The sequence below is a fragment of the Physeter macrocephalus genome, chromosome 4, assembly GCF_002837175.3.
Source record: "Physeter macrocephalus isolate SW-GA chromosome 4, ASM283717v5, whole genome shotgun sequence".
In the NCBI taxonomy this organism is placed as follows: domain Eukaryota; kingdom Metazoa; phylum Chordata; class Mammalia; order Artiodactyla; family Physeteridae; genus Physeter; species Physeter macrocephalus.
In genome coordinates, this window is record NC_041217.1 from 70,379,954 (window position 1) to 70,390,589 (window position 10,636).

Sequence of the window (10,636 nt, forward strand, 5' to 3'; positions counted from 1 at the left end):
AAACAGAGATTTGAGCTACTACCCAAGTGAAAATTTTTTTAGTTTTTGTCCAACCAAGCAATTTACCTGCTAAAACTAAAAAGACCAATGATTGTCAGCTTAATATAACAGTCGCTACAACATAGTATTCACCAGATTGTAGTTTAAATCCAAAATTATTTCACATAAAAAGAGCCAAGAGTACATGGCCATGCTCAAGAAATAAAGCAGTCAGTGTAGACCTAACTATATATAATTCAATTTTGAAATTAGTAGACTAAGACTTTAAAACTGCTTTGATAACTATGTCCAATGATGTAAAGGAAAATGTGCTTTCTTAAAAGCGTAAAAGAAATTTTAGAAGAGAAATAGAAACCACAGAAAAACAAAAACAAAAAAGAAAAACAGATAGAACTGAAATACATTATCTGGAAAAAAAACTTTATTGGATGAGATTAGCAGAAGAATGGAGATAACAGAGTAAAGAAACAGTGAATGTGAAGATAGATCAGAAGCAGGAATCCAATGTGAAGAAGATGGGAAAACAATGGAAAAAATGCAAACAGAACCTCAAGCACCTGGAAAACAGTGTTAAATGGTGTAACACACATGTAATTGGAGTTCTAGAAAGGAATGAGCTAGGTAATAAGGCAGAAAAATTATCTGAAAAAAATAACGGCCAAAAATTTCACAAATTTTCTTAAAGACATGAATTTATAGATTCAAGAATCCCAACAAATCTCAAGCAGGATAAATATGAAGAAAATCATGCCTAGGCACATTATAGTCAAACTGCTTAAAAGAAAGGATAAAAAAAAAAACCTTGAAAGTACAAAAGAAAAAAAAATAGATGAAGGACAAGCATCATATAACGAGTGAAATAGGAGTCAAATTAATGTTGGCTCTCACCAGAAAACACGGGGGCGAGAGAACTGTGGAACACAATCCTAAACATGATGAAAGAAAAATAATTAATAAAAATACCAATTCAGGATTATATTTCCACTAAAAATATTCTTCAAGAATAAAAACAAAATAAAGACAGCTTTATATAGTTAAAAAACAAAGAGAATTTGTCATCAACAGATCTGTACTACCTAAAATACTAAAGGAAATTATTCAAGAAAAGGGAAATTATACTAGACAGAAACGCAAATTGTTAGGTGTCATAAAGTGAACATTCTTATTTTTCCTCTTAGTTAGTCTTTCTGAGTAAAGAAACCTGAGATCTAGCTTAAAGGACAAGTTTTGAAACCTAAAATATAGCTAAATAATTAATGAGAGATTTATCTTCCCATAATTATGTGTTTATATTTCAATGGGGGAGGTTAACAACAATTCAATTCCTACATAGGCTCCAGCTTTCTAATTTCAGGATTTCTATTATATAGTGCAGACCCTCATATGTGTAGGCTGACATCTGGCTCTCATCACATAACCTCAGAAGGATTAGGTCAGTAGAAACCTATTCAGTTATTGCTGTAAATAATAATAATCTATCCTTGCTCCAAAACCTCATCTTTACATTCAGGATATTATGAATAAGTATCGACATTAAAAACCTATCATCAAAAAGAAATGATGAGCATTAAAATCATAAATATTTGAGTAAACATAAAAGATTTTTTCTTAATTTCTTTAGAATATGTATGAATAAAGCAAAAATTGTTACATTTTCTTATGGGTTTTTAATGTATAGAGATGTAATACACTTTAGAATAAAGAATAGTATAGGGGTAAATGGATCTATGTAATTCCAAAGCTTTTACATTTCAGGTATAGTCATACAATATTAACTCTAAGTAGACTGTGAAAATTAAGAATGTAATTGCATTTCAGTTCCAAATTTCTTTTGATTGCTCTAACTGGGATCCTGTAATATTTATCCCTTGCCAGCTGACACTATACTAAGCTTTGTCAGTAGAAGGTGATAAAGGGACTCCAGAGTTAGAAGACAGTTCTCTACCTCGTTCTGGTGTGCTTGCCTCTTCCTGGAGACTAGCAGCATGTGGGACACCCAGTGGTACTCCCTCTCAATTTCAGCAGTAACATCCCCACAGGCATTTCCCAGAGATTTCCATACTGAAGCACCTTTGAATGCATGGCTTCTTCCAGGACCCCAGAGTGTGGCTTCCCAGCAAGTTTTGAAGTATATCACTCTCTCATAGATGGCTTCCCCCAGGAACCAAGAGAGCAGAATCCAGAGGGAAATACAAGACTTATTTATAAAGTTCCGTTTAAATAGACAGTTTGTTTTTTGTATAAATGTAGACAAATAGATCAAAATATGGTGTCCAGAAATAGATCCACATTGATTTAGTCAATTAATTTTCTATGAGGCTGCCAAGGCAATTCAATGGTGAAACTGATAGGGACAGATTAAAGAGACAAAGTAGGGACAAGAAAACTCCCCTGCCTGATGTGGAGGAGGAGCTAATAATGGAAGATTGAGTTCTACTCAAGAATGAGGAAGAAGGTGGTCTTTCCCTACCCACTTTTCCTTTGATTATAAAAATGTAGCTCACTAAGCTTTCGGGGCAGCACTCCCTTGCCCACCTGCTTGTATCTCTCACAAGTGTCCTATACTAATAAACTCTTTCCTCTTTTCTCTGTCACTCCGCCTCTTAATGAATTCTTTCTGTGTGGAGATAGAAGAACCTATGACATACTAAGTCCCGAAATGTGTTCTGCAGTTTCAAAAGGATAATCTTTCCAACAATGGTGCATTTGGATAGGGGAAAAGAAAACTTGCACTTTTCTCACATCGTATAAAAAAATCAACTGGAAATGTATTATATCCTGCCTGCAAGAGCTGATATTATAAAACTTCTTGAAAATAGCATTGGATAAATTTTAGTGAGCTTAGGTTTTGCAAATATTTCTTAAATATGAGACAAAACACATGAACTATAAAAGTCAGCAGTCCTAATATCAGGAGAACAACAAGGACAAAAAACAACATCCAAAGACAATAGCTTAAACATCAATTGGCCAATCTGAGAACATCAGTCAAAACAAGGAAAGTGTACATGCTCCAATTAAGAGTTGCATACATTCTAATGACAACACAAGAGGGAGCCCTACAGTTACAAAACGAGGAATACTGTGCTAGACCAGCCTCCCCTTCTAAGAGTACAAGAAAATCAGTCTCACAGAAACATGAACCCAGAAAAAGAGCATGCTCAAATCCCATTCAAAATTATTATAGAAAACAAAAACAAAAACAAACAGCAGAACAACATCCCTATAGGAAATAACTGTGCCTCTGTAGTGAAAACTAAGATGCACTGTGCAGATTTTCCTGCAAACAAAGGACTTGTTGCCCCAACTGATGGCAGTGCTGTGGGTAGGCAGGCTTCAGCTGTCTGCATCTCCAGGCTTTTTGGAAGCAACATAGACACCTCACCCAAATTACTGCCTTTTTCTGTAGCAGCCCACACCCAAACACTGACTGATGCAGGTTTTTAAACTCTTGGGCATCTTGGCCCAACTCAGGACACCTCTACAGAGCTTGCTGTTGGGCCTGCTGAGGCTGACACTAGGAGTGCCTTCAGCTTAACTTCTCTCCCTGTCCAATACATCCCCCTCATTTCACAGGTGTTAATACCAGACGTTTATTAATAGACATCCTACATGCCAAGGGCTCTCAGTGTGAGCTTCCTGGGGAACACAACCTTCAAAAGCTGGGAAGATATACTCATAAAATTAGTGAAAACTAACCAAATATTTCAAAATAAGCTAAAAGAAATTTAGAAGTGATAGAATATGTGAAATAACAACAAAGATCATAATTCAAAATAATTCAGTTATGAGTGGTTGGAGAAAGAGAAGTTTGGGAAACAGAGGAACATCAGGAAGCAGATAGAAATGAAAGTAAAACCATTTCAGGGAATGTAAGTTGGTGTAGCCACTATAGAAAACAGTAGAGAGGTGTCTCAAAAAACTAAAAATAGAACTACAATATGACCCAGGAATTCCACTACTGGGTATATGTCCAGAAAAAACAAAAACATTAATTCAAAAAGATACATGCACCCCAATATTCATAGCAGCATTATTCAGAATTGCCAAGTTATAGGAGCAACCTAATGTCCATCAACATATGAATGGGGAAAAAAAGATGTGGTGTATATATATATATATTATATATATATATATAATATATATATACATATAATATATATATATAATTTTGCCATTTACAACAACATGGAGGGACATGAAGGGCATTTTGCTAAGGGAAATGTCAGGCAGATAAAGACAAATACTGCATGATATCATTCATATGTGGAATCTAAAATATACAACAAACTAGTGAATAAAACAAAAAAGAAGTAGACTCACAGATATAGAGAACAAACTAGTGGTTACCAGTGGGGAGAAGAAAGGGAAAGGGTCAATATAGGGGTAGGGGATTCAGAGGTACAAACTATTATGTATAAATTAAGCTACAAAAATATATTGTACAATAGGAGAATATAGCCAATATTTTTTAATATTGATAATAATAAATGGAATATAACCTATAAAAATTGTGAATCACTATAATGTACCAAATGGAGGAATTTCAAAAAGAAAAAGAGAAACCATTTTATAAATGAAGTGTAAACCTGGAGAAAAATAAGACTGAATAAACATGATGAACAAAACCATGACAAAAAAAGCAGATAGGCAGAAGGGGGGGAGAAAAAGCTGGAGAAAACTATAAAAATAGTTCTAGAGGATACATTCTCTAGAATTCTATTGTTATAAACTTTTAAACTAGGCAAATACTAATGCATGATATTAGAAGGCAAGAGTGTTGTTTCTGTTGAAGAAGAATGAATGAGTAATGAGGTATTTGTTTGTAATAGTCTATTTTTTGACCCATGCTTGTTCACTTTGTGATAATTTATCAATATGTCAATCATGATTTGTCGGCTTTCCTGTCAGTGTATTTTATTTCCATAAAATGTGAACATAATGTACTGTACTTTCATGGATGCAATATATTTTATATGAGTATATTAATTATAATATTTTCTATTCTATGCATTTTTTTACACTTCCTCTGAGAATTTGTATGAAAATGTACAGTGTGGGGAATATAGTCAATTTTTATGTAGTATCTTTGTATGGTGTAATATCATTGGTGTCATATAATATGATCGTGGTGATCATTTTGAAATTTATAGAAATATTGAATCACTATGTTGTGTAACAGTAGCTAACATAGTGTGGTAGGTCATTTATACTTCAAAAACAAATAAACAAACAAACACATACAAAAAGATATCATATTTGTGGTTACCAAAGTTGGTGGGTGGGAGGAGGGGGAATTGGATGAAGGTGGTCAAAAGCTACAAACGTCAAGTCATAAGATAATAAGTAACAGAGACTTAATGTACAACAAGATAAATATAATTAACACTGCTGTATGATATATTGGAAAGTTAAGAAAGTAAATCTTAAGATTTCTCACCACGAGGAAAAAACTTTTTCTGTCTTTAATTTTGTATGTATACGAGGTGATGGATGCTTATTAAACTTAATATGATAATCTTTTCATTAGCCAAATCATTTTGCTGTACACATTAAATTTATACAGTACTGTCTGTATGCCAAGATACCTCAATAAAAGGAAAAAAACAAACAAAATAATTGTAAGTATTAAGAAACTTTTATAGAATTTGGTATTATTGAAACATCTAATCAGTGGACACATATTTTGGAACAAAGAATAGACCAGTTATGTTTTTCATTTCTTTTTTCTAACAATTAATTTTTATTGCACTTTGCTGAAGTATTGCCTTGTGATCAAATGGAAAAAGAAAACTAACTGGTCCTTCATGGCAGATGATTTAAGAAGCACTGTCTGAGAAGCTGTGCTCCTTAGGAAGACATTAAACCAATCTTACTCATTTTGTGTCATCTGAGAAACTCAGTTGAGAGGAGAATGTTCAGACAGTTCTGTGCTGTGAATTCGTTGCTTTTCATTTATTTCCCACCTTGTGCTGTTCTATTTTCAGCACTCACTCTTCTACTTGGAACGAAATTTTTTGCTTCTATAATTTTTTAATATCTCCTGTGTGTTGTCCTTTCTTGTTTGACTTCTTAATGAGTGCTTTTATGTTTTTAATACTCCTGCTGTAATTTTGGTGCATTTAGGGGTAGAATATATATGTTAAATTCCAAAAGATTTATTTAGAATTTAAAAACAGATTCCATAACAAAATTAGTAAGTCAATATTGCTAGAAATATAATAAAAAGCTAATTTGCTTATGCAGTGAAGTATATGGATTCAGTACTATTAAACTATGATGGGTCCCATATACACAAAATAAAAAATAATATGCACTCTGAAAATTAATTTAATGAAAATACTTTACAAGGAATATTTGAAAGAAAAAAAAATTGAAATCCAATAAATTCTAAAAGTAGAACTTATATAAATCATTCTCTCATTAACACACACCAAAAAAAACTATAAATAACAGAAATTATTTAGGTATCAGCAAGGAAATATCTATAGTAAATAATAAATATTTGACAATAAATAACAAAAAAATATTGGGGCAATAAATAACAATTACAAAACTGTTAGGAAGGAAAAAACAACAGAACAAAATAATGGAGATGACCAATGCTGTACTTATAGAGAAATGTAGTAACTTAAATGCCTTAATTGGGGAGAGATCTTCAAAACAGCAGAGGAGTAAGATGAAGAGATCACCTTCCTCCCCACAAGTACAAGAAAAAAAGTCTAAATGTGGAACAACTCCTACAGAACACCTACTGAAGACTGCAGAAAACCTCAGACTTCCCAAAAGGCAAGAAACTCCCCATGTACCTGGGTAGGGCAAAAGAAAAAAGGAAAAACAGAGAAAAAAGAATAGGGACAGGACCTGCACCTTGGAGAGGGAGCTGTGAAGGAAGAAAAGTTTCCACACACTAGCAAGACACATCACTGGTGGAAACAGGGGATGGGCAGCAGGGTAGCTTCAGAGCCATGGAGGAGAACGTAGCAACAGGGGTGCAGAGGGCAAATCAGAGAGATTCCCGCACAGAGGATCACTGCTGGCCAGCACTCACCATCCTGAGAGGCTTGTCTGCTCACCCACCAAGGTGGGTGGGGGCTGGGAGCTGAGGCTCAGGCTTCAGAGGTCAGATCCCAGGGAGAGGACTGGGATTGACTGTGTGAGCGCAGTCTGAAGGGAGCTAGTGCACCACAGTTAGCATGGAAGGAGTCTGGGAAAAAATTTGGACCTGTCTAAGAGGCAAGAGACCATTGTTTCCAGGTACGTGAGGATAGGGGATTCCTTCCCTGTCTGCCAACAGAAGGCAGAGCACCCCCTAAACGAGCTCCAGAGACAGGTGCGAGCCACGGCTATCAGCTCGGACACCAGAGACAGGCATGAAACATTAACTCTATGGATGCAGCCATCAAAATCCTGTGTGCAAGCACAAGTCACTATCTACACGTGCCCCTCACCCTCACCCTGGGAGCCTGTGCAGCCTGTCACTGCCAGGCTCCAGTGATCCAGGGACAACTTCCCTGGGAGAACACATGGCACACCTCAGGCTGTTGCAACATCTAGCCTGCCTCTGCCACCACAGGCTCACCCCGCATTCCAATTATCACTACCTTACCCCTCCCTCCCCGCAGCCTGAGAGAGCCAGAGTCCCCTAATCATCTGCTGCTTTAACCATGTCCTGTCTCAGTGGGGAAAGTAGCCTGAGGGCAACCTACAAGCAGAGGTGAGGCCAAAACAAAAGCTGAACACCAGGAGCTGTGTGAACAAAGAAGAGAAAGGGAAATTTCTCTGTGCAGCCTCAGGAGCAGTGGATTAAATCCCCACAAGTAACCTGAGGTACCCTGCATCAGTGAAATAGCTGAATAGATAACAAATCAACCCAAAATTGAGGCAGTGGACTTTGGAAGCAACTGTAGACTTGGGGTTTGCTGTCTGAGACTGACTTGTTTCTGATTTTTACACTTATCTTATTATAGTCTTTAGCGCTTGTTATCATTGGTGGATTTGTTTATTGGTTTGGTTGCTCTCTTCTTTTTTCTCTTTTTTATTTTAATAATTTTTTATTCTAATTATTTTATTTTATTTTTGGTTTTATTTCGTTCTTTTTTTCTCCCTTTTTTTCTGAGCTGTGTAGCTGACAGGGTCTTGGTGCTCTGGGCTGATGTCAGGCCAAAGCTTCTGAGGTGAGAGAGCAAAGTTCAGGACATTGGACCACCAGAGACCTCCTGGCCCCACCTAATATCAATCAGCGAGTACTCTCCCTGAGATCTCTGTCTCAATGCTAACACCCAGTTCCACCCGACGTCCAGCATGATCCAGGGCTAGACTCCCCATAGCAAATAACTATCAAGACAGGAACACAGCCTCACACATTAGCAGAGAGTCCACCTAAAATCATACTAAGTTAACAGACACCCCAAAACACACCACCAGACACGGCCTTGCCCACCAGAAAGACGTGATCCGGCCCCAACCACCAGAACACAGGCACTAGTCCCCTTCACCAGGAAGCCTACACAACCCACTGAACCAACCTTCCCCGCTGGGGGCAGGCACCAAAAATAATAGGAACAATGAAACTGCAGCCTGAGAAAAGGAGACTCCAAAAAGAGTAAGTTAAGCAAAATGAGAACACAGAGAAATAAGCAGATGAAGAAGCAGCAAGGTAAAAAAACATCAGACCAAACAAATGATGAGGAAATAGGCAGTCTACCTGAAAAAGAATTTAGAGAAATGATAGTAAAGATGATCCAAAATCTTAGAAATAGAATGGAGAAAATAAAACAAACGTTTAACAAGGACCTGGAGGAACTAAAGAGATAGCAAACAATGATGAACAACACAATAAATGAAAGTAAAAATTCTCTAGAAGAAATCAATAGCAGAATAACTGAGGTAGAAGAACAGATAAGTGACCAGGAAGATAAAATAAAGGAAATAACTACCACAGAGCAGAATAAAAAAAAAGAATAAAGGACAGTCTCAGAGACTTCTGAGACAACATTAAACACACCAATATTCGAATTGTAGGGTTCCGAGAAGAAGAGAAAAAGAAAGGGTCTGAGAAAATATTTGAAGAGATTATACTTGAAAACTTCCCTAACATGGGAAAGGAAATAGTCAATCAAGTCCAGGAAGTGCAGAGAGTCCCATACAGGATAAATCCAAGGAGAAACATACCAAGACACATATTAATCAAACTATTGAAAATTAAATACAAAGAAAAAATATTAAAAGCAACAAGGGAAAAGCAACAAATAACATACAAGAAAATCCCCATAAGGTTAACAGCTGATCTTTCAGCAAAAGCAGCAAGGGAAAGCAACAAATAACATACAAGGGAATCCCCATAAGGTTAACAACTGATCTTTCAGTAGAAACTCTGCTAATGAGAAGGGAGTGGTAGGACATATATAAGTGATGAAAGGGAAAAACCTACAACCAATATTGCTCTACCCAGCAAGGATCTCATTCAGATTAGATGCAGAAATTAAAACCTTTACAGACACTAAGAGAATTCAACAGCAAATGCTAAAGGAACTTCTCTAAGCAGGAAACACAAGACAAGAAAAAGACCTACAATTACAAACCCAAAACAATTAAGAAAATGGTAATAAAAACATACATATTGATAATTACCTTAAATGTAAATGGAATAAATGTTCCAACCAAAAGACATAGACTAGCTGGATGGGTACAAAAACAAGATGCATATATATGCTGTCTACAAGAGACCAACTTCAGACCTAGGGACACACAGACTGAAAGTGAGGGGATGGAAAAAGATATTCCATGCAAATTGAAATCAAAAGAAAGCTGGAGTAGCAATTCTCAGATCAGACAAAATAGACTTTAAAGACCACCACAAGAGACAAAGAAGGACACTACATAAGGATGAAGGGATCAATCCAAGAAGAAGATATAACAATTGTAAATATTTATGCACCCAACATAGGAGCACCTCAATACCTAAGGCAAATGCTAACAGCCATAAAAGGGGAAATTGACTGCAACGCAAGCAGTAGGGGAGTTTAACACCTCACTTTCACCAATGGACAGATCATCCAAAATGAAAATAAATAAGGAAACACAAGCTTTAAATGACACATTAATAAAAAAGATGGACTTAATTGATATTTATAGAACATTCCATCCAAAAACAACAGAATACATTTTCTTCTCAAGTGCTCATGGAACATTCTCCAGGATAGATCCTAACTCGAGTCACACATCAAGCATTGGTAAATTTAAGAAAACTGAAATCAAATTAAGTATCTTTTCCGACCACAACACTATGAGACTAGATATAAATTACAAGAAAAAACTGTAAAAAATACAAAACCCTGGAAGCTAAGCAAAATACTACTAAATAACCAAGAGAACATTGAGGAAATCAAAAAATATCTAGAAACAAATGACAATGAAAACACAACAATCCAAAATCTATAGTATGCAGCAAAGGCAGTTCTAAGAGGGACGCTAATAGCAATACAATCCTACCTAAAGAAACAAGAATAATCTCAAATAACAACCTAACCTTACACACATAGCAGTTAGAGAAAGAAGAACAAAAGAAACCCAAAGATAGCAGAAGGAAAGAAATCATAAAGATCAGATCAGAAATAAATGAAAAAGAAGTGAA